This window comes from Hyla sarda, unplaced genomic scaffold, assembly GCF_029499605.1.
Source record: "Hyla sarda isolate aHylSar1 unplaced genomic scaffold, aHylSar1.hap1 scaffold_3397, whole genome shotgun sequence".
Taxonomy (NCBI): Eukaryota; Metazoa; Chordata; class Amphibia; order Anura; family Hylidae; genus Hyla; species Hyla sarda.
Genome location: NW_026610150.1, coordinates 1 through 17682, shown reverse-complemented (window position 1 = coordinate 17682; position 17682 = coordinate 1). Strand labels below are relative to the sequence as shown.

Below are 17682 nucleotides of genomic sequence, written 5' to 3'. Positions count from 1 at the left end.
CCATCAATGCACAACATTTAGTAGAAATTTGAATCATTGAGTAAGAAATTCCCATTTTCTGGCTTTTCTGCTGGACTTCATGTGGTGCTGTGGCTTAGTTGGTTAAAGCGTCTGTCTAGTAAACAGGAGATCCTGAGTTCAAATCTCAGCAGTGCCTTTTTTCCCCCTAAATTTTAAGCTTTTCATACCAAAAAGCAGATGTTCAATCCTATCTGACATCAATATTGACCATCCCACAGCCCTAAGACAGTCCGAGCAAAGTCAAAAATATGGATGCTGGCTAAACGTCCAAAAGAAAGAAATGTCCTCATCTTCTTTATAGGATAGCATTAAGCACCATGCAAGAGGAATTGGAAAACAAGGCAGGATTTCTAAGGCCTGGTTGATAGGTCACGTAACGCACCCTTCTTGATTGGAAATAGAAAACTCCCATGCCTGCAAAGACAATAAAAAATCTTCAAAGCAAGATACCAAGTTGGAAAAGGCATGCAGAGCACAATGGATTAGCCGTCCATCGACTTAACCCCTCGGCCACCTCGTCTTTAAAAGGCAACCACTCCAGGTGAGACATTCTGACAACATGATCAACAAGTCTTTGGCTGCATTTTCATTGAAGGTAACATATTAAGCACTGGCTGAATGGACCGTAACTCAAAAAATGCAAGCTGCAACTGCTCCGTCAATATACAGCATTTTGTAGACATTTTAATCATTGCATAGCAATTCCCATTTTCTGACTTTAAGGAAAGGGTTGTCATGGCGCTGTGGCTTAGTTGGTTAAAGCGCCTGTCTTGTAAACAGGAGATCCTGAGTTCGAATCTCAGCAGTGCCTTTCTTTCTTTGCAATTTTGAGCTTTTCATACCAAGAAGTAGACGTTCAATCATATGTGACTTCAAACTTGTCTATCCCACAGTCCTAAGAATGTCCGAGCAAAGTCAAAAATATGTATGCTGGCTGAATGCCCAAAAGAAGGAAATGTCCTCATCTTCTTTATTGGATAGTATTAAGCACCATGCAAGAGAAATGGAAAAACAATGCAGGATTACTAATGCCAGGTTGATAGGTCACATGAGGCACGTTTCTGAATCAAAAATAGAAAACTGCCATGGTGGGAGCATCCACTGCATATGCTGACAATAAAGAATCTACAAGGCAAGTTGCAAAGAATCTACTAGGCAAGCTGCAAAGTGGTAAAAGGTAGAAGGATTCGACGAGGATGGGATTTGAACCCATGCATGCAGAGCACAATGGATTAGCAGTCCATCGCCTTAACCACTCGGCCACCTCGTCTACATAAGTCCCTACCTCCAGGTGATAGATTCTGAGAACAGGGTCAAAAAGTTTTTTTGAAAAAATGCAAGCTGCAACCACTCCATCAATGCACAACATTTAGTAGAAATTTGAATCATTGCGTAAGAAATTCCCATTTTATGGCTTTTCTGCTGGACTTCACTTGGCGCTGTGGCTTAGGTGGTTAAAGCGCCTGTCTAGTAAACAGGAGATCCTGAGTTCAAATCTCAGCAGTGCCTTTTTTTCCCCTAAATTTTAAGCTTTTCATACCAAAAAGCAGATGTTCAATCCTATCTGACATCAATATTGTCCATCCCACAGCCCTAAGACAGTCCGAGCAAAGTCAAAAATATGGATGCTGGCTAAACGCCCAAAAGAAAGAAATGTCCTCATCTTCTTTATAGGATAGCATTAAGCACCATGCAAGAGGAATTGGAAAACAAGGCAGGATTTCTAAGGCCTGGTTGATAGGTCACGTAACGCACCCTTCTGGATTGGAAATAGAAAACTCCCATGCCTGCAAAGACAATAAAAAATCTACAAAGCAAGATACCAAGTTGGAAAAGGCATGCAGAGCACAATGGATTAGCCGTCCATCGACTTAACCCCTCGGCCACCTCGTCTTTAAAAGGCAACCACTCCAGGTGAGACATTCTGACAACATGATCAATAGTGTTGCTTGCGAATATTCGCAATTCGAATATTATTCGCGAATATCGCATATTCGCGAATTCCGCGAATATAGCGCTATATATTCGTAATTAGGAATATTTTTTTTTTTTTTTTTTTTTTTTTTTCTTCACAGTACACATCACAGTGATCACCCCTCTCTGCTTCCAGCTTGTGTGGTGTAAAGAAGGCTGTAATACTACTGTGTGAGACTGGCGTGCGAAAATTCGAATATGCGAAAATTAGCATATGCTAATTTTCGCATACGCGAATTTTAGCGCGCGCTAATTTTGTATATGCGAATTTTCACATATGGTAATTTTCGCATACGCGAATCTTCGCGTATGCGAAAATAAAACGAGAATATAACGAATATGCGAATATTCGCGAATATATGACGAATATTCGGCCATATATTCGCGAATATTCGCGAATTCGAATATGGCCTATGCCGCTCAACACTAATGATCAACAAGTCTTTGGCTGCATTTTCATTGAAGGTCACATATTAAGCACTGGCTGAATGGACCGTAACTTAAAAAATGCAAGCTGCAACTGCTCCGTCAATATACAGCATTTTGTAGACATTTTAATCATTGCATAGCAATTCCCATTTTCTGACTTTCTGACTTTTTGGCTTTTTGGCATTGGTTGTCATGGCGCTGCGGCTTAGTTGGTCTTGTAAACAGGAGATCCTGAGTTCGAATCTCAGCAGTGCCTTTCTTTCTTTGCAATTTTGAGCTTTTCATACCAAGAAGTAGACGTTCAATCATATGTGACTTCAAACTTGTCTATCCCACAGTCCTAAGAATGTCCGAGCAAAGTCAAAAATATGTATGCTGGCTGAATGCCCAAAAGAAGGAAATGTCCTCATCTTCTTTATTGGATAGTATTAAGCACCATGCAAGAGAAATGGAAAAACAATGCAGGATTACTAATGCCAGGTTGATAGGTCACATGAGGCACGTTTCTGAATCAAAAATAGAAAACTGCCATGGTGGGAGCATCCACTGCATATGCTGACAATAAAGAATCTACAAGGCAAGTTGCAAAGAATCTACTAGGCAAGCTGCAAAGTGGTAAAAGGTAGAAGGAACCGACAAGGATGGGATTTGAACCCATGCATGCAGAGCACAATGGATTAGCAGTCCATCGCCTTAACCACTCGGCCACCTCGTCTACATAAGTCCCTACCTCCAGGTGATAGATTCTGAGAACAGGGTCAAAAAGTTTTTTGCTGCATTTTTATTGAAGGTCACAGATCAGGCACTAGCTGAGGGGACCGTAACTCCAAGTTGGTGAAAAAATGCAAGCTGCAACCACTCCATCAATGCACAACATTTAGTAGAAATTTGAATCATTGCGTAAGAAATTCCCATTTTCTGGCTTTTCTGCTGGACTTCACTTGGCGCTGTGGCTTAGGTGGTTAAAGCGCCTGTCTAGTAAACAGGAGATCCTGAGTTCAAATCTCAGCAGTGCCTTTTTTCCCCTAAATTTTAAGCTTTTCATACCAAAAAGCAGATGTTCAATCCTATCTGACATCAATATTGTCCATCCCACAGCCCTAAGACAGTCCGAGCAAAGTCAAAAATATGGATGCTGGCTAAACGCCCAAAAGAAAGAAATGTCCTCATCTTCTTTATAGGATAGCATTAAGCACCATGCAAGAGGAATTGGAAAACAAGGCAGGATTTCTAAGGCCTGGTTGATAGGTCACGTAACGCACCCTTCTGGATTGGAAATAGAAAACTCCCATGCCTGCAAAGACAATAAAAAATCTACAAAGCAAGATACCAAGTTGGAAAAGGCATGCAGAGCACAATTGGCTGCATTTTCATTGAAGGTCACATATTAAGCACTGGCTGAATGGACCGTAACTCAAAAAATGCAAGCTGCAACTGCTCCGTCAATATACAGCATTTTGTATACATTTTAATCATTGCATAGCAATTCCCATTTTCTGACTTTAAGGCAAGGGTTGACATGGCGCTGTGGCTTAGTTGGTTAAAGCGCCTGTCTTGTAAACAGGAGATCCTGAGTTCGAATCTCAGCAGTGCCTTTCTTTCTTTGCAATTTTGAGCTTTTCATACCAAGAAGTAGACGTTCAATCATATGTGACTTCAAACTTGTCTATCCCACAGTCCTAAGAATGTCCGAGCAAAGTCAAAAATATGTATGCTGGCTGAATGCCCAAAAGAAGGAAATGTCCTCATCTTCTTTATTGGATAGTATTAAGCACCATGCAAGAGAAATGGAAAAACAATGCAGGATTACTAATGCCAGGTTGATAGGTCACATGAGGCACGTTTCTGAACCAAAAATAGAAAACTGCCATGGTGGGAGCATCCACTGCATATGCTGACAATAAAGAATCTACAAGGCAAGTTGCAAAGAATCTACTAGGCAAGCTGCAAAGTGGTAAAAAGTAGAAGAAACCGACGAGGATGGGATTTGAACCCATGCATGCAGAGCACAATGGATTAGCAGTCCATTGCCTTAACCACTCGGCCACCTCGTCTACATAAGGCCCTACCTCCAGGTGATAGATTCTGAGAACAGGGTCAAAAAGTTTTTTGCTGCATTTTTATTGAAGGTCACAGATCAGGCACTGGCTGAGGGGACCGTAACTCAAAGTTGGTGAAAAAATGCAAGCTGCAACCACTCCATCAATGCACAACATTTAGTAGAAATTTGAATCATTGAGTAAGAAATTCCCATTTTCTGGCTTTTCTGCTGGACTTCATGTGGTGCTGTGGCTTAGTTGGTTAAAGCGTCTGTCTAGTAAACAGGAGATCCTGAGTTCAAATCTCAGCAGTGCCTTTTTTCCCCCTAAATTTTAAGCTTTTCATACCAAAAAGCAGATGTTCAATCCTATCTGACATCAATATTGACCATCCCGCAGCCCTAAGACAGTCCGAGCAAAGTCAAAAATATGGATGCTGGCTAAACGTCCAAAAGAAAGAAATGTCCTCATCTTCTTTATAGGATAGCATTAAGCACCATGCAAGAGGAATTGGAAAACAAGGCAGGATTTCTAAGGCCTGGTTGATAGGTCACGTAACGCACCCTTCTTGATTGGAAATAGAAAACTCCCATGCCTGCAAAGACAATAAAAAATCTTCAAAGCAAGATACCAAGTTGGAAAAGGCATGCAGAGCACAATGGATTAGACGTCCATCGACTTAACCCCTCGGCCACCTCGTCTTTAAAAGGCAACCACTCCAGGTGAGACATTCTGACAACATGATCAACAAGTCTTTGGCTGCATTTTCATTGAAGGTAACATATTAAGCACTGGCTGAATGGACCTTAACTCAAAAAATGCAAGCTGCAACTGCTCCGTCAATATACAGCATTTTGTATACATTTTAATCATTGCATAGCAATTCCCATTTTCTGACTTTAAGGAAAGGGTTGTCATGGCGCTGTGGCTTAGTTGGTTAAAGCGCCTGTCTTGTAAACAGGAGATCCTGAGTTCGAATCTCAGCAGTGCCTTTCTTTCTTTGCAATTTTGAGCTTTTCATACCAAGAAGTAGACGTTCAATCATATGTGACTTCAAACTTGTCTATCCCACAGTCCTAAGAATGTCCGAGCAAAGTCAAAAATATGTATGCTGGCTGAATGCCCAAAAGAGGGAAATGTCCTCATCTTCTTTATTGGATAGTATTAAGCACCATGCAAGAGAAATGGAAAAACAATGCAGGATTACTAATGCCAGGTTGATAGGTCACATGAGGCACGTTTCTGAATCAAAAATAGAAAACTGCCATGGTGGGAGCATCCACTGCATATGCTGACAATAAAGAATCTACAAGGCAAGTTGCAAAGAATCTACTAGGCAAGCTGCAAAGTGGTAAAAGGTAGAAGGAACCGACGAGGATGGGATTTGAACCCATGCATGCAGAGCACAATGGATTAGCAGTCCATCGCCTTAACCACTCGGCCACCTCGTCTACATAAGTCCCTACCTCCAGGTGATAGATTCTGAGAACAGGGTCAAAAAGTTTTTTTGAAAAAATGCAAGCTGCAACCACTCCATCAATGCACAACATTTAGTAGAAATTTGAATCATTGCGTAAGAAATTCCCATTTTATGGCTTTTCTGCTGGACTTCACTTGGCGCTGTGGCTTAGGTGGTTAAAGCGCCTGTCTAGTAAACAGGAGATCCTGAGTTCAAATCTCAGCAGTGCCTTTTTTTCCCCTAAATTTTAAGCTTTTCATACCAAAAAGCAGATGTTCAATCCTATCTGACATCAATATTGTCCATCCCACAGCCCTAAGACAGTCCGAGCAAAGTCAAAAATATGGATGCTGGCTAAACGCCCAAAAGAAAGAAATGTCCTCATCTTCTTTATAGGATAGCATTAAGCACCATGCAAGAGGAATTGGAAAACAAGGCAGGATTTCTAAGGCCTGGTTGATAGGTCACGTAACGCACCCTTCTGGATTGGAAATAGAAAACTCCCATGCCTGCAAAGACAATAAAAAATCTACAAAGCAAGATACCAAGTTGGAAAAGGCATGCAGAGCACAATGGATTAGCCGTCCATCGACTTAACCCCTCGGCCACCTCGTCTTTAAAAGGCAACCACTCCAGGTGAGACATTCTGACAACATGATCAATAGTGTTGCTCGCGAATATTCGCAATTCGAATATTATTCGCGAATATCGCATATTCGCGAATTCGCGAATTTCGCGAATATAGCGCTATATATTCGTAATTACGAATATTTTTTTTTTTTTTTTTTTTCTTTTTTCTTCACAGTACACATCACAGTGATCACCCCTCTCTGCTTCCAGCTTGTGTGGTGTAAAGAAGGCTGTAATACTACTGTGTGAGACTGGCGTGCGAAAATTCGAATATGCGAAAATTAGCATATGCTAATTTTCGCATACGCGAATTTTAGCGCGCGCTAATTTTGTATATGCGAATTTTCACATATGGTAATTTTCGCATACGCGAATCTTCGCGTATGCGAAAATAAAACGAGAAAATAACGAATATGCGAATATTCGCGAATATATGACGAATATTCGGCCATATATTCGCGAATATTCGCGAATTCGAATATGGCCTATGCCGCTCAACACTAATGATCAACAAGTCTTTGGCTGCATTTTCATTGAAGGTCACATATTAAGCACTGGCTGAATGGACCGTAACTTAAAAAATGCAAGCTGCAACTGCTCCGTCAATATACAGCATTTTGTAGACATTTTAATCATTGCATAGCAATTCCCATTTTCTGACTTTCTGACTTTTTGGCTTTTTGGCATTGGTTGTCATGGCGCTGCGGCTTAGTTGGTCTTGTAAACAGGAGATCCTGAGTTCGAATCTCAGCAGTGCCTTTCTTTCTTTGCAATTTTGAGCTTTTCATACCAAGAAGTAGACGTTCAATCATATGTGACTTCAAACTTGTCTATCCCACAGTCCTAAGAATGTCCGAGCAAAGTCAAAAATATGTATGCTGGCTGAATGCCCAAAAGAAGGAAATGTCCTCATCTTCTTTATTGGATAGTATTAAGCACCATGCAAGAGAAATGGAAAAACAATGCAGGATTACTAATGCCAGGTTGATAGGTCACATGAGGCACGTTTCTGAATCAAAAATAGAAAACTGCCATGGTGGGAGCATCCACTGCATATGCTGACAATAAAGAATCTACAAGGCAAGTTGCAAAGAATCTACTAGGCAAGCTGCAAAGTGGTAAAAAGTAGAAGAAACCGACGAGGATGGGATTTGAACACACGCATGCAGAGCACAATGGATTAGCAGTCCATCGCCTTAACCACTCGGCCACCTCGTCTACATAAGTCCCTACCTCCAGGTGATAGATTCTGAGAACAGGGTCAAAAAGTTTTTTGCTGCATTTTTATTGAGGGTCACAGATCAGGCACTGGCTGAGGGGACCGTAACTCCAAGTTGGTGAAAAAATGCAAGCTGCAACCACTCCATCAATGCACAACATTTAGTAGAAATTTGAATCATTGCGTAAGAAATTCCCATTTTCTGGCTTTTCTGCTGGACTTCATGTGGTGCTGTGGCTTAGTTGGTTAAAGCGCCTGTCTAGTAAACAGGAGATCCTGAGTTCAATTCTCAGCAGTGCCTTTTTTCCCCCTAAATTTTAAGCTTTTCATACCAAAAAGCAGATGTTCAATCCTATCTGACATCAATATTGACCATCCCACAGCCCTAAGACAGTCCGAGCAAAGTCAAAAATATGGATGCTGGCTAAACGTCCAAAAGAAAGAAATGTCCTCATCTTCTTTATAGGATAGCATTAAGCACCATGCAAGAGGAATTGGAAAACAAGGCAGGATTTCTAAGGCCTGGTTGATAGGTCACGTAACGCACCCTTCTGGATTGGAAATAGAAAACTCCCATGCCTGCAAAGACAATAAAAAATCTTCAAAGCAAGATACCAAGTTGGAAAAGGCATGCAGAGCACAATGGATTAGCCGTCCATCGACTTAACCCCTCGGCCACCTCGTCTTTAAAAGGCAACCACTCCAGGTGAGACATTCTGACAACATGATCAACAAGTCTTTGGCTGCATTTTCATTGAAGGTAACATATTAAGCACTGGCTGAATGGACCGTAACTCAAAAAATGCAAGCTGCAACTGCTCCGTCAATATACAGCATTTTGTATACATTTTACTCATTGCATAGCAATTCCCATTTTCTGACTTTAAGGAAAGGGTTGTCATGGCGCTGTGGCTTAGTTGGTTAAAGCGCCTGTCTTGTAAACAGGAGATCCTGAGTTCGAATCTCAGCAGTGCCTTTCTTTCTTTGCAATTTTGAGCTTTTCATACCAAGAAGTAGACGTTCAATCATATGTGACTTCAAACTTGTCTATCCCACAGTCCTAAGAATGTCCGAGCAAAGTCAAAAATATGTATGCTGGCTGAATGCCCAAAAGAAGGAAATGTCCTCATCTTCTTTATTGGATAGTATTAAGCACCATGCAAGAGAAATGGAAAAACAATGCAGGATTACTAATGCCAGGTTGATAGGTCACATGAGGCACGTTTCTGAATCAAAAATAGAAAACTGCCATGGTGGGAGCATCCACTGCATATGCTGACAATAAAGAATCTACAAGGCAAGTTGCAAAGAATCTACTAGGCAAGCTGCAAAGTGGTAAAAAGTAGAAGAAACCGACGAGGATGGGATTTGAACCCATGCATGCAGAGCACAATGGATTAGCAGTCCATCGCCTTAACCACTCGGCCACCTCGTCTACATAAGTCCCTACCTCCAGGTGATAGATTCTGAGAACAGGGTCAAAAAGTTTTTTGCTGCATTTTTATTGAAGGTCACAGATCAGGCACTGGCTGAGGGGACCGTAACTCCAAGTTGGTGAAAAAATGCAAGCTGCAACCACTCCATCAATGCACAACATTTAGTAGAAATTTGAATCATTGCGTAAGAAATTCCCATTTTCTGGCTTTTCTGCTGAACTTCATGTGGTGCTGTGGCTTAGTTGGTTAAAGCGCCTGTCTAGTAAACAGGAGATCCTGAGTTCAATTCTCAGCAGTGCCTTTTTTCCCCCTAAATTTTAAGCTTTTCATACCAAAAAGCAGATGTTCAATCCTATCTGACATCAATATTGACCATCCCACAGCCCTAAGACAGTCCGAGCAAAGTCAAAAATATGGATGCTGGCTAAACGTCCAAAAGAAAGAAATGTCCTCATCTTCTTTATAGGATAGCATTAAGCACCATGCAAGAGGAATTGGAAAACAAGGCAGGATTTCTAAGGCCTGGTTGATAGGTCACGTAACGCACCCTTCTGGATTGGAAATAGAAAACTCCCATGCCTGCAAAGACAATAAAAAATCTTCAAAGCAAGATACCAAGTTGGAAAAGGCATGCAGAGCACAATGGATTAGCCGTCCATCGACTTAACCCCTCGGCCACCTCGTCTTTAAAAGGCAACCACTCCAGGTGAGACATTCTGACAACATGATCAACAAGTCTTTGGCTGCATTTTCATTGAAGGTAACATATTAAGCACTGGCTGAATGGACCGTAACTCAAAAAATGCAAGCTGCAACTGCTCCGTCAATATACAGCATTTTGTATACATTTTACTCATTGCATAGCAATTCCCATTTTCTGACTTTAAGGAAAGGGTTGTCATGGCGCTGTGGCTTAGTTGGTTAAAGCGCCTGTCTTGTAAACAGGAGATCCTGAGTTCGAATCTCAGCAGTGCCTTTCTTTCTTTGCAATTTTGAGCTTTTCATACCAAGAAGTAGACGTTCAATCATATGTGACTTCAAACTTGTCTATCCCACAGTCCTAAGAATGTCCGAGCAAAGTCAAAAATATGTATGCTGGCTGAATGCCCAAAAGAAGGAAATGTCCTCATCTTCTTTATTGGATAGTATTAAGCACCATGCAAGAGAAATGGAAAAACAATGCAGGATTACTAATGCCAGGTTGATAGGTCACATGAGGCACGTTTCTGAATCAAAAATAGAAAACTGCCATGGTGGGAGCATCCACTGCATATGCTGACAATAAAGAATCTACAAGGCAAGTTGCAAAGAATCTACTAGGCAAGCTGCAAAGTGGTAAAAAGTAGAAGAAACCGACGAGGATGGGATTTGAACCCATGCATGCAGAGCACAATGGATTAGCAGTCCATTGCCTTAACCACTCGGCCACCTCGTCTACATAAGGCCCTACCTCCAGGTGATAGATTCTGAGAACAGGGTCAAAAAGTTTTTTGCTGCATTTTTATTGAAGGTCACAGATCAGGCACTGGCTGAGGGTACAGTAACTCCAAGTTGGTGAAAAAATGCAAGCTGCAACCACTCCATCAATGCACAACATTTAGTAGAAATTTGAATCATTGCGTAAGAAATTCCCATTTTCTGGCTTTTCTGCTGGACTTCATGTGGTGCTGTGGCTTAGTTGGTTAAAGCGCCTGTCTAGTAAACAGGAGATCCTGAGTTCAAATCTCAGCAGTGCCTTTTTTCCCCCTAAATTTTAAGCTTTTCATACCAAAAAGCAGATGTTCAATCCTATCTGACATCAATATTGACCATCCCACAGCCCTAAGACAGTCCGAGCAAAGTCAAAAATATGGATGCTGGCTAAACGTCCAAAAGAAAGAAATGTCCTCATCTTCTTTATAGGATAGCATTAAGCACCATGCAAGAGGAATTGGAAAACAAGGCAGGATTTCTAAGGCCTGGTTGATAGGTCACGTAACGCACCCTTCTGGATTGGAAATAGAAAACTCCCATGCCTGCAAAGACAATAAAAAATCTACAAAGCAAGATACCAAGTTGGAAAAGGCATGCAGAGCACAATGGATTAGCCGTCCATCGACTTAACCCCTCGGCCACCTCGTCTTTAAAAGGCAACCACTCCAGGTGAGACATTCTGACAACATGATCAACAAGTCTTTGGCTGCATTTTCATTGAAGGTCACATATTAAGCACTGGCTGAATGGACCGTAACTCAAAAAATGCAAGCTGCAACTGCTCCGTCAATATACAGCATTTTGTAGACATTTTAATCATTGCATAGCAATTCCCATTTTCTGACTTTAAGGAAAGGGTTGTCATGGCGCTGTGGCTTAGTTGGTTAAAGCGCCTGTCTTGTAAACAGGAGATCCTGAGTTCGAATCTCAGCAGTGCCTTTCTTTCTTTGCAATTTTGAGCTTTTCATACCAAGAAGTAGACGTTCAATCATATGTGACTTCAAACTTGTCTATCCCACAGTCCTAAGAATGTCCGAGCAAAGTCAAAAATATGTATGCTGGCTGAATGCCCAAAAGAAGGAAATGTCCTCATCTTCTTTATTGGATAGTATTAAGCACCATGCAAGAGAAATGGAAAAACAATGCAGGATTACTAATGCCAGGTTGATAGGTCACATGAGGCACGTTTCTGAATCAAAAATAGAAAACTGCCATGTTGGGAGCATCCACTGCATATGCTGACAATAAAGAATCTACAAGGCAAGTTGCAAAGAATCTACTAGGCAAGCTGCAAAGTGGTAAAAAGTAGAAGAAACCGACAAGGATGGGATTTGAACCCATGCATGCAGAGCACAATGGATTAGCAGTCCATCGCCTTAACCACTCGGCCACCTCGTCTACATAAGGCCCTGCCTCCAGGTGATAGATTCTGAGAACAGGGTCAAAAAGTTTTTTGCTGCATTTTTATTGAAGGTCACAGATCAGGCACTGGCTGAGGGGACCGTAACTCCAAGTTGGTGAAAAAATGCAAGCTGCAACCACTCCATCAATGCACAACATTTAGTAGAAATTTGAATCATTGCGTAAGAAATTCCCATTTTCTGGCTTTTCTGCTGGACTTCTGTGGTGCTGTGGCTTAGTTGGTTAAAGCGCCTGTCTAGTAAACAGGAGATCCTGAGTTCAAATCTCAGCAGTGCCTTTTTTCCCCCTAAATTTTAAGCTTTTCATACCAAAAAGCAGATGTTCAATCCTATCTGACATCAATATTGACCATCCCACAGCCCTAAGACAGTCCGAGCAAAGTCAAAAATATGGATGCTGGCTAAACGTCCAAAAGAAAGAAATGTCCTCATCTTCTTTATAGGATAGCATTAAGCACCATGCAAGAGGAATTGGAAAACAAGGCAGGATTTCTAAGGCCTGGTTGATAGGTCACCTACCGCACCCTTCTGGATTGGAAATAGAAAACTCCCATGCCTGCAAAGACAATAAAAAATCTACAAAGCAAGATACCAAGTTGGAAAAGGCATGCAGAGCACAATGGATTAGCCGTCCATCGACTTAACCCCTCGGCCACCTCGTCTTTAAAAGGCAACCACTCCAGGTGAGACATTCTGACAACATGATCAACAAGTCTTTGGCTGCATTTTCATTGAAGGTCACATATTAAGCACTGGCTGAATGGACCGTAACTCAAAAAATGCAAGCTGCAACTGCTCCGTCAATATACAGCATTTTGTAGACATTTTAATCATTGCATAGCAATTCCCATTTTCTGACTTTAAGGAAAGGGTTGTCATGGCGCTGTGGCTTAGTTGGTTATAGCGCCTGTCTTGTAAACAGGAGATCCTGAGTTCGAATCTCAGCAGTGCCTTTCTTTCTTTGCAATTTTGAGCTTTTCATACCAAGAAGTAGACGTTCAATCATATGTGACTTCAAACTTGTCTATCCCACAGTCCTAAGAATGTCCGAGCAAAGTCAAAAATATGTATGCTGGCTGAATGCCCAAAAGAAGGAAATGTCCTCATCTTCTTTATTGGATAGTATTAAGCACCAGATGTTCAATCCTATCTGACATCAATATTGTCCATCCCACAGCCCTAAGACAGTCCGAGCAAAGTCAAAAATATGGATGCTGGCTAAACGCCCAAAAGAAAGAAATGTCCTCATCTTCTTTATAGGATAGCATTAAGCACCATGCAAGAGGAATTGGAAAACAAGGCAGGATTTCTAAGGCCTGGTTGATAGGTCACGTAACGCACCCTTCTGGATTGGAAATAGAAAACTCCCATGCCTGCAAAGACAATAAAAAATCTACAAAGCAAGATACCAAGTTGGAAAAGGCATGCAGAGCACAATGGATTAGCCGTCCATCGACTTAACCCCTCGGCCACCTCGTCTTTAAAAGGCAACCACTCCAGGTGAGACATTCTGACAACATGATCAACAAGTCTTTGGCTGAATTTTCATTGAAGGTCACATATTAAGCACTGGCTGAATGGACCGTAACTCAAAAAATGCAAGCTGCAACTGCTCCGTCAATATACAGCATTTTGTAGACATTTTAATCATTGCATAGCAATTCCCATTTTCTGACTTTCTGACTTTCTGACTTTTTGGCATTGGTTGTCATGGCGCTGTGGCTTAGTTGGTTAAAGCGCCTGTCTTGTAAACAGGAGATCCTGAGTTCGAATCTCAGCAGTGCCTTTCTTTCTTTGCAATTTTGAGCTTTTCATACCAAGAAGTAGACGTTCAATCATATGTGACTTCAAACTTGTCTATCCCACAGTCCTAAGAATGTCCGAGCAAAGTCAAAAATATGTATGCTGGCTGAATGCCCAAAAGAAGGAAATGTCCTCATCTTCTTTATTAGATAGTATTAAGCACCATGCAAGAGAAATGGAAAAACAATGCAGGATTACTAATGCCAGGTTGATAGGTCACATGAGGCACGTTTCTGAATCAAAAATAGAAAACTGCCATGGTGGGAGCATCCACTGCATATGCTGACAATAAAGAATCTACAAGGCAAGTTGCAAAGAATCTACTAGGCAAGCTGCAAAGTGGTAAAAAGTAGAAAAACCGACGAGGATGGGATTTGAACCCATGCATGCAGAGCACAATGGATTAGCAGTCCATCGCCTTAACCACTCGGCCACCTCGTCTACATAAGGCCCTACCTCCAGGTGATAGATTCTGAGAACAGGGTCAAAAAGTTTTTTGCTGCATTTTTATTGAAGGTCACAGATCAGGCACTGGCTGAGGGGACCGTAACTCCAAGTTGGTGAAAAAATGCAAGCTGCAACCACTCCATCAATGCACAACATTTAGTAGAAATTTGAATCATTGCGTAAGAAATTCCCATTTTCTGGCTTTTCTGCTGGACTTCATGTGGTGCTGTGGCTTAGTTGGTTAAAGCGCCTGTCTAGTAAACAGGAGATCCTGAGTTCAAATCTCAGCAGTGCCTTTTGTCCCCCTAAATTTTAAGCTTTTCATACCAAAAAGCAGATGTTCAATCCTATCTGACATCAATATTGACCATCCCACAGCCCTAAGACAGTCCGAGCAAAGTCAAAAATATGGATGCTGGCTAAACGTCCAAAAGAAAGAAATGTCCTCATCTTCTTTATAGGATAGCATTAAGCACCATGCAAGAGGAATTGGAAAACAAGGCAGGATTTCTAAGGCCTGGTTGATAGGTCACGTAACGCACCCTTCTTGATTGGAAATAGAAAACTCCCATGCCTGCAAAGACAATAAAAAATCTTCAAAGCAAGATACCAAGTTGGAAAAGGCATGCAGAGCACAATGGATTAGCCGTCCATCGACTTAACCCCTCGGCCACCTCGTCTTTAAAAGGCAACCACTCCAGGTGAGACATTCTGACAACATGATCAACAAGTCTTTGGCTGCATTTTCATTGAAGGTCACATATTAAGCACTGGCTGAATGGACCGTAACTCAAAAAATGCAAGCTGCAACTGCTCCGTCAATATACAGCATTTTGTAGACATTTTAATCATTGCATAGCAATTCCCATTTTCTGACTTTAAGGAAAGGGTTGTCATGGCGCTGTGGCTTCGTTGGTTAAAGCGCCTGTCTTGTAAACAGGAGATCCTGAGTTCGAATCTCAGCAGTGCCTTTCTTTCTTTGCAATTTTGAGCTTTTCATACCAAGAAGTAGACGTTCAATCATATGTGACTTCAAACTTGTCTATCCCACAGTCCTAAGAATGTCCGAGCAAAGTCAAAAATATGTATGCTGGCTGAATGCCCAAAAGAAGGAAATGTCCTCATCTTCTTTATTGGATAGTATTAAGCACCATGCAAGAGAAATGGAAAAACAATGCAGGATTACTAATGCCAGGTTGATAGGTCACATGAGGCACGTTTCTGAATCAAAAATAGAATACTGCCATGGTGGGAGCATCCACTGCATATGCTGACAATAAAGAATCTACAAGGCAAGTTGCAAAGAATCTACTAGGCAAGCTGCAAAGTGGTAAAAGGTAGAAAGAACCGACGAGGATGGGATTTGAACCCATGCATGCAGAGCACAATGGATTAGCAGTCCATCGCCTTAACCACTCGGCCGCCTCGTCTACATAAGTCCCTACCTCCAGGTGATAGATTCTGAGAACAGGGTCAAAAAGTTTTTTGCTGCATTTTTATTGAAGGTCACAGATCAGGCACTAGCTGAGGGGACCGTAACTCCAAGTTGGTGAAAAAATGCAAGCTGCAACCACTCCATCAATGCACAACATTTAATAGAAATTTGAATCATTGCGTAAGAAATTCCCATTTTCTGGCTTTTCTGCTGGACTTCACTTGGCGCTGTGGCTTAGGTGGTTAAAGCGCCTGTCTAGTAAACAGGAGATCCTGAGTTCAAATCTCAGCAGTGCCTTTTTTCCCCTAAATGTTAAGCTTTTCATACCAAAAAGCAGATGTTCAATCCTATCTGACATCAATATTGTCCATCCCACAGCCCTAAGACAGTCCGAGCAAAGTCAAAAATATGGATGCTGGCTAAACGCCCAAAAGAAAGAAATGTCCTCATCTTCTTTATAGGATAGCATTAAGCACCATGCAAGAGGAATTGGAAAACAAGGCAGGATTTCTAAGGCCTGGTTGATAGGTCACGTAACGCACCCTTCTGGATTGGAAATAGAAAACTCCCATGCCTGCAAAGACAATAAAAAATCTACAAAGCAAGATACCAAGTTGGAAAAGGCATGCAGAGCACAATGGATTAGCCGTCCATCGACTTAACCCCTCGGCCACCTCGTCTTTAAAAGGCAACCACTCCAGGTGAGACATTCTGACAACATGATCAACAAGTCTTTGGCTGCATTTTCATTGAAGGTCACATATTAAGCACTGGCTGAATGGACCGTAACTCAAAAAATGCAAGCTGCAACTGCTCCGTCAATATACAGCATTTTGTAGACATTTTAATCATTGCATAGCAATTCCCATTTTCTGACTTTAAGGAAAGGGTTGTCATGGCGCTGTGGCTTAGTTGGTTAAAGCGCCTGTCTTGTAAACAGGAGATCCTGAGTTCGAATCTCAGCAGTGCCTTTCTTTCTTTGCAATTTTGAGCTTTTCATACCAAGAAGTAGACGTTCAATCATATGTGACTTCAAACTTGTCTATCCCACAGTCCTAAGAATGTCCGAGCAAAGTCAAAAATATGTATGCTGGCTGAATGCCCAAAAGAAGGAAATGTCCTCATCTTCTTTATTGGATAGTATTAAGCACCATGCAAGAGAAATGGAAAAACAATGCAGGATTACTAATGCCAGGTTGATAGGTCACATGAGGCACGTTTCTGAATCAAAAATAGAAAACTGCCATGGTGGGAGCATCCACTGCATATGCTGACAATAAAGAATCTACAAGGCAAGTTGCAAAGAATCTACTAGGCAAGCTGCAAAGTGGTAAAAGGTAGAAGGAACCGACGAGGATGGGATTTGAACCCATGCATGCAGAGCACAATGGATTAGCAGTCCATCGCCTTAACCACCCTGCCACCTTGTCTACATAAGTCCCTACCTCCAGGTGATAGATTCTGAGAACAGGGTCAAAGAGTTTTTTGCTGCATTTTTATTGAAGGTCACAGATCAGGCACTAGCTGAGGGGACCGTAACTCCAAGTTGGTGAAAAAATGCAAGCTGCAACCACTCCATCAATGCACAACATTTAGTAGAAATTTGAATCATTGCGTAAGAAATTCCCATTTTCTGGCTTTTCTGCTGGACTTCACTTGGCGCTGTGGCTTAGGTGGTTAAAGCGCCTGTCTAGTAAACAGGAGATCCTGAGTTCAAATCTCAGCAGTGCCTTTTTTCCCCTAAATTTTAAGCTTTTCATACCAAAAAGCAAATGTTCAATCCTATCTGACATCAATATTGTCCATCCCACAGCCCTAAGACAGTCCGAGCAAAGTCAAAAATATGGATGCTGGCTAAACGCCCAAAAGAAAGAAATGTCCTCATCTTCTTTATAG

The 17682-nt window shown here is 41.6% G+C and overlaps 33 non-coding genes across 33 annotated transcripts; 22 read left to right on the top strand and 11 right to left on the bottom strand.

The window, feature by feature from the left end:
* The first annotated feature begins 83 nt into the window (after positions 1-83).
* On the top strand, positions 84-157 carry TRNAT-AGU (transfer RNA threonine (anticodon AGU)). The gene has a single exon. It is a non-coding gene; the product is annotated as a tRNA-Thr (tRNA).
* A 601-nt stretch (positions 158-758) lies between these two features.
* On the top strand, positions 759-832 carry TRNAT-UGU (transfer RNA threonine (anticodon UGU)). Its single transcript has one exon. It is a non-coding gene; the product is annotated as a tRNA-Thr (tRNA).
* Positions 833-1209: 377 nt separating this feature from the next.
* Positions 1210-1291, bottom strand: TRNAS-GCU (transfer RNA serine (anticodon GCU)). The gene has a single exon. It is a non-coding gene; the product is annotated as a tRNA-Ser (tRNA).
* Positions 1292-1456: 165 nt separating this feature from the next.
* Positions 1457-1530, top strand: TRNAT-AGU (transfer RNA threonine (anticodon AGU)). The gene has a single exon. It is a non-coding gene; the product is annotated as a tRNA-Thr (tRNA).
* A 1527-nt stretch (positions 1531-3057) lies between these two features.
* TRNAS-GCU (transfer RNA serine (anticodon GCU)) lies at positions 3058-3139 on the bottom strand. The gene has a single exon. It is a non-coding gene; the product is annotated as a tRNA-Ser (tRNA).
* Positions 3140-3367: 228 nt separating this feature from the next.
* On the top strand, positions 3368-3441 carry TRNAT-AGU (transfer RNA threonine (anticodon AGU)). Its single transcript has one exon. It is a non-coding gene; the product is annotated as a tRNA-Thr (tRNA).
* Positions 3442-3945: 504 nt separating this feature from the next.
* Positions 3946-4019, top strand: TRNAT-UGU (transfer RNA threonine (anticodon UGU)). The gene has a single exon. It is a non-coding gene; the product is annotated as a tRNA-Thr (tRNA).
* A 377-nt stretch (positions 4020-4396) lies between these two features.
* Positions 4397-4478, bottom strand: TRNAS-GCU (transfer RNA serine (anticodon GCU)). Its single transcript has one exon. It is a non-coding gene; the product is annotated as a tRNA-Ser (tRNA).
* A 228-nt stretch (positions 4479-4706) lies between these two features.
* On the top strand, positions 4707-4780 carry TRNAT-AGU (transfer RNA threonine (anticodon AGU)). The gene has a single exon. It is a non-coding gene; the product is annotated as a tRNA-Thr (tRNA).
* A 601-nt stretch (positions 4781-5381) lies between these two features.
* On the top strand, positions 5382-5455 carry TRNAT-UGU (transfer RNA threonine (anticodon UGU)). The gene has a single exon. It is a non-coding gene; the product is annotated as a tRNA-Thr (tRNA).
* A 377-nt stretch (positions 5456-5832) lies between these two features.
* On the bottom strand, positions 5833-5914 carry TRNAS-GCU (transfer RNA serine (anticodon GCU)). Its single transcript has one exon. It is a non-coding gene; the product is annotated as a tRNA-Ser (tRNA).
* Positions 5915-6079: 165 nt separating this feature from the next.
* On the top strand, positions 6080-6153 carry TRNAT-AGU (transfer RNA threonine (anticodon AGU)). The gene has a single exon. It is a non-coding gene; the product is annotated as a tRNA-Thr (tRNA).
* A 1535-nt stretch (positions 6154-7688) lies between these two features.
* Positions 7689-7770, bottom strand: TRNAS-GCU (transfer RNA serine (anticodon GCU)). The gene has a single exon. It is a non-coding gene; the product is annotated as a tRNA-Ser (tRNA).
* A 228-nt stretch (positions 7771-7998) lies between these two features.
* TRNAT-AGU (transfer RNA threonine (anticodon AGU)) lies at positions 7999-8072 on the top strand. Its single transcript has one exon. It is a non-coding gene; the product is annotated as a tRNA-Thr (tRNA).
* Positions 8073-8673: 601 nt separating this feature from the next.
* Positions 8674-8747, top strand: TRNAT-UGU (transfer RNA threonine (anticodon UGU)). Its single transcript has one exon. It is a non-coding gene; the product is annotated as a tRNA-Thr (tRNA).
* Positions 8748-9124: 377 nt separating this feature from the next.
* Positions 9125-9206, bottom strand: TRNAS-GCU (transfer RNA serine (anticodon GCU)). Its single transcript has one exon. It is a non-coding gene; the product is annotated as a tRNA-Ser (tRNA).
* A 228-nt stretch (positions 9207-9434) lies between these two features.
* TRNAT-AGU (transfer RNA threonine (anticodon AGU)) lies at positions 9435-9508 on the top strand. The gene has a single exon. It is a non-coding gene; the product is annotated as a tRNA-Thr (tRNA).
* Positions 9509-10109: 601 nt separating this feature from the next.
* Positions 10110-10183, top strand: TRNAT-UGU (transfer RNA threonine (anticodon UGU)). Its single transcript has one exon. It is a non-coding gene; the product is annotated as a tRNA-Thr (tRNA).
* Positions 10184-10560: 377 nt separating this feature from the next.
* Positions 10561-10642, bottom strand: TRNAS-GCU (transfer RNA serine (anticodon GCU)). Its single transcript has one exon. It is a non-coding gene; the product is annotated as a tRNA-Ser (tRNA).
* Positions 10643-10870: 228 nt separating this feature from the next.
* Positions 10871-10944, top strand: TRNAT-AGU (transfer RNA threonine (anticodon AGU)). The gene has a single exon. It is a non-coding gene; the product is annotated as a tRNA-Thr (tRNA).
* Positions 10945-11545: 601 nt separating this feature from the next.
* TRNAT-UGU (transfer RNA threonine (anticodon UGU)) lies at positions 11546-11619 on the top strand. Its single transcript has one exon. It is a non-coding gene; the product is annotated as a tRNA-Thr (tRNA).
* A 377-nt stretch (positions 11620-11996) lies between these two features.
* TRNAS-GCU (transfer RNA serine (anticodon GCU)) lies at positions 11997-12078 on the bottom strand. Its single transcript has one exon. It is a non-coding gene; the product is annotated as a tRNA-Ser (tRNA).
* A 227-nt stretch (positions 12079-12305) lies between these two features.
* On the top strand, positions 12306-12379 carry TRNAT-AGU (transfer RNA threonine (anticodon AGU)). Its single transcript has one exon. It is a non-coding gene; the product is annotated as a tRNA-Thr (tRNA).
* Positions 12380-12980: 601 nt separating this feature from the next.
* On the top strand, positions 12981-13054 carry TRNAT-UGU (transfer RNA threonine (anticodon UGU)). Its single transcript has one exon. It is a non-coding gene; the product is annotated as a tRNA-Thr (tRNA).
* A 759-nt stretch (positions 13055-13813) lies between these two features.
* Positions 13814-13887, top strand: TRNAT-UGU (transfer RNA threonine (anticodon UGU)). Its single transcript has one exon. It is a non-coding gene; the product is annotated as a tRNA-Thr (tRNA).
* Positions 13888-14263: 376 nt separating this feature from the next.
* On the bottom strand, positions 14264-14345 carry TRNAS-GCU (transfer RNA serine (anticodon GCU)). The gene has a single exon. It is a non-coding gene; the product is annotated as a tRNA-Ser (tRNA).
* A 228-nt stretch (positions 14346-14573) lies between these two features.
* On the top strand, positions 14574-14647 carry TRNAT-AGU (transfer RNA threonine (anticodon AGU)). Its single transcript has one exon. It is a non-coding gene; the product is annotated as a tRNA-Thr (tRNA).
* Positions 14648-15248: 601 nt separating this feature from the next.
* Positions 15249-15322, top strand: TRNAT-UGU (transfer RNA threonine (anticodon UGU)). Its single transcript has one exon. It is a non-coding gene; the product is annotated as a tRNA-Thr (tRNA).
* Positions 15323-15699: 377 nt separating this feature from the next.
* TRNAS-GCU (transfer RNA serine (anticodon GCU)) lies at positions 15700-15781 on the bottom strand. The gene has a single exon. It is a non-coding gene; the product is annotated as a tRNA-Ser (tRNA).
* A 228-nt stretch (positions 15782-16009) lies between these two features.
* On the top strand, positions 16010-16083 carry TRNAT-AGU (transfer RNA threonine (anticodon AGU)). Its single transcript has one exon. It is a non-coding gene; the product is annotated as a tRNA-Thr (tRNA).
* A 600-nt stretch (positions 16084-16683) lies between these two features.
* On the top strand, positions 16684-16757 carry TRNAT-UGU (transfer RNA threonine (anticodon UGU)). Its single transcript has one exon. It is a non-coding gene; the product is annotated as a tRNA-Thr (tRNA).
* A 377-nt stretch (positions 16758-17134) lies between these two features.
* TRNAS-GCU (transfer RNA serine (anticodon GCU)) lies at positions 17135-17216 on the bottom strand. The gene has a single exon. It is a non-coding gene; the product is annotated as a tRNA-Ser (tRNA).
* Positions 17217-17444: 228 nt separating this feature from the next.
* TRNAT-AGU (transfer RNA threonine (anticodon AGU)) lies at positions 17445-17518 on the top strand. Its single transcript has one exon. It is a non-coding gene; the product is annotated as a tRNA-Thr (tRNA).
* Positions 17519-17682: the final 164 nt, after the last annotated feature.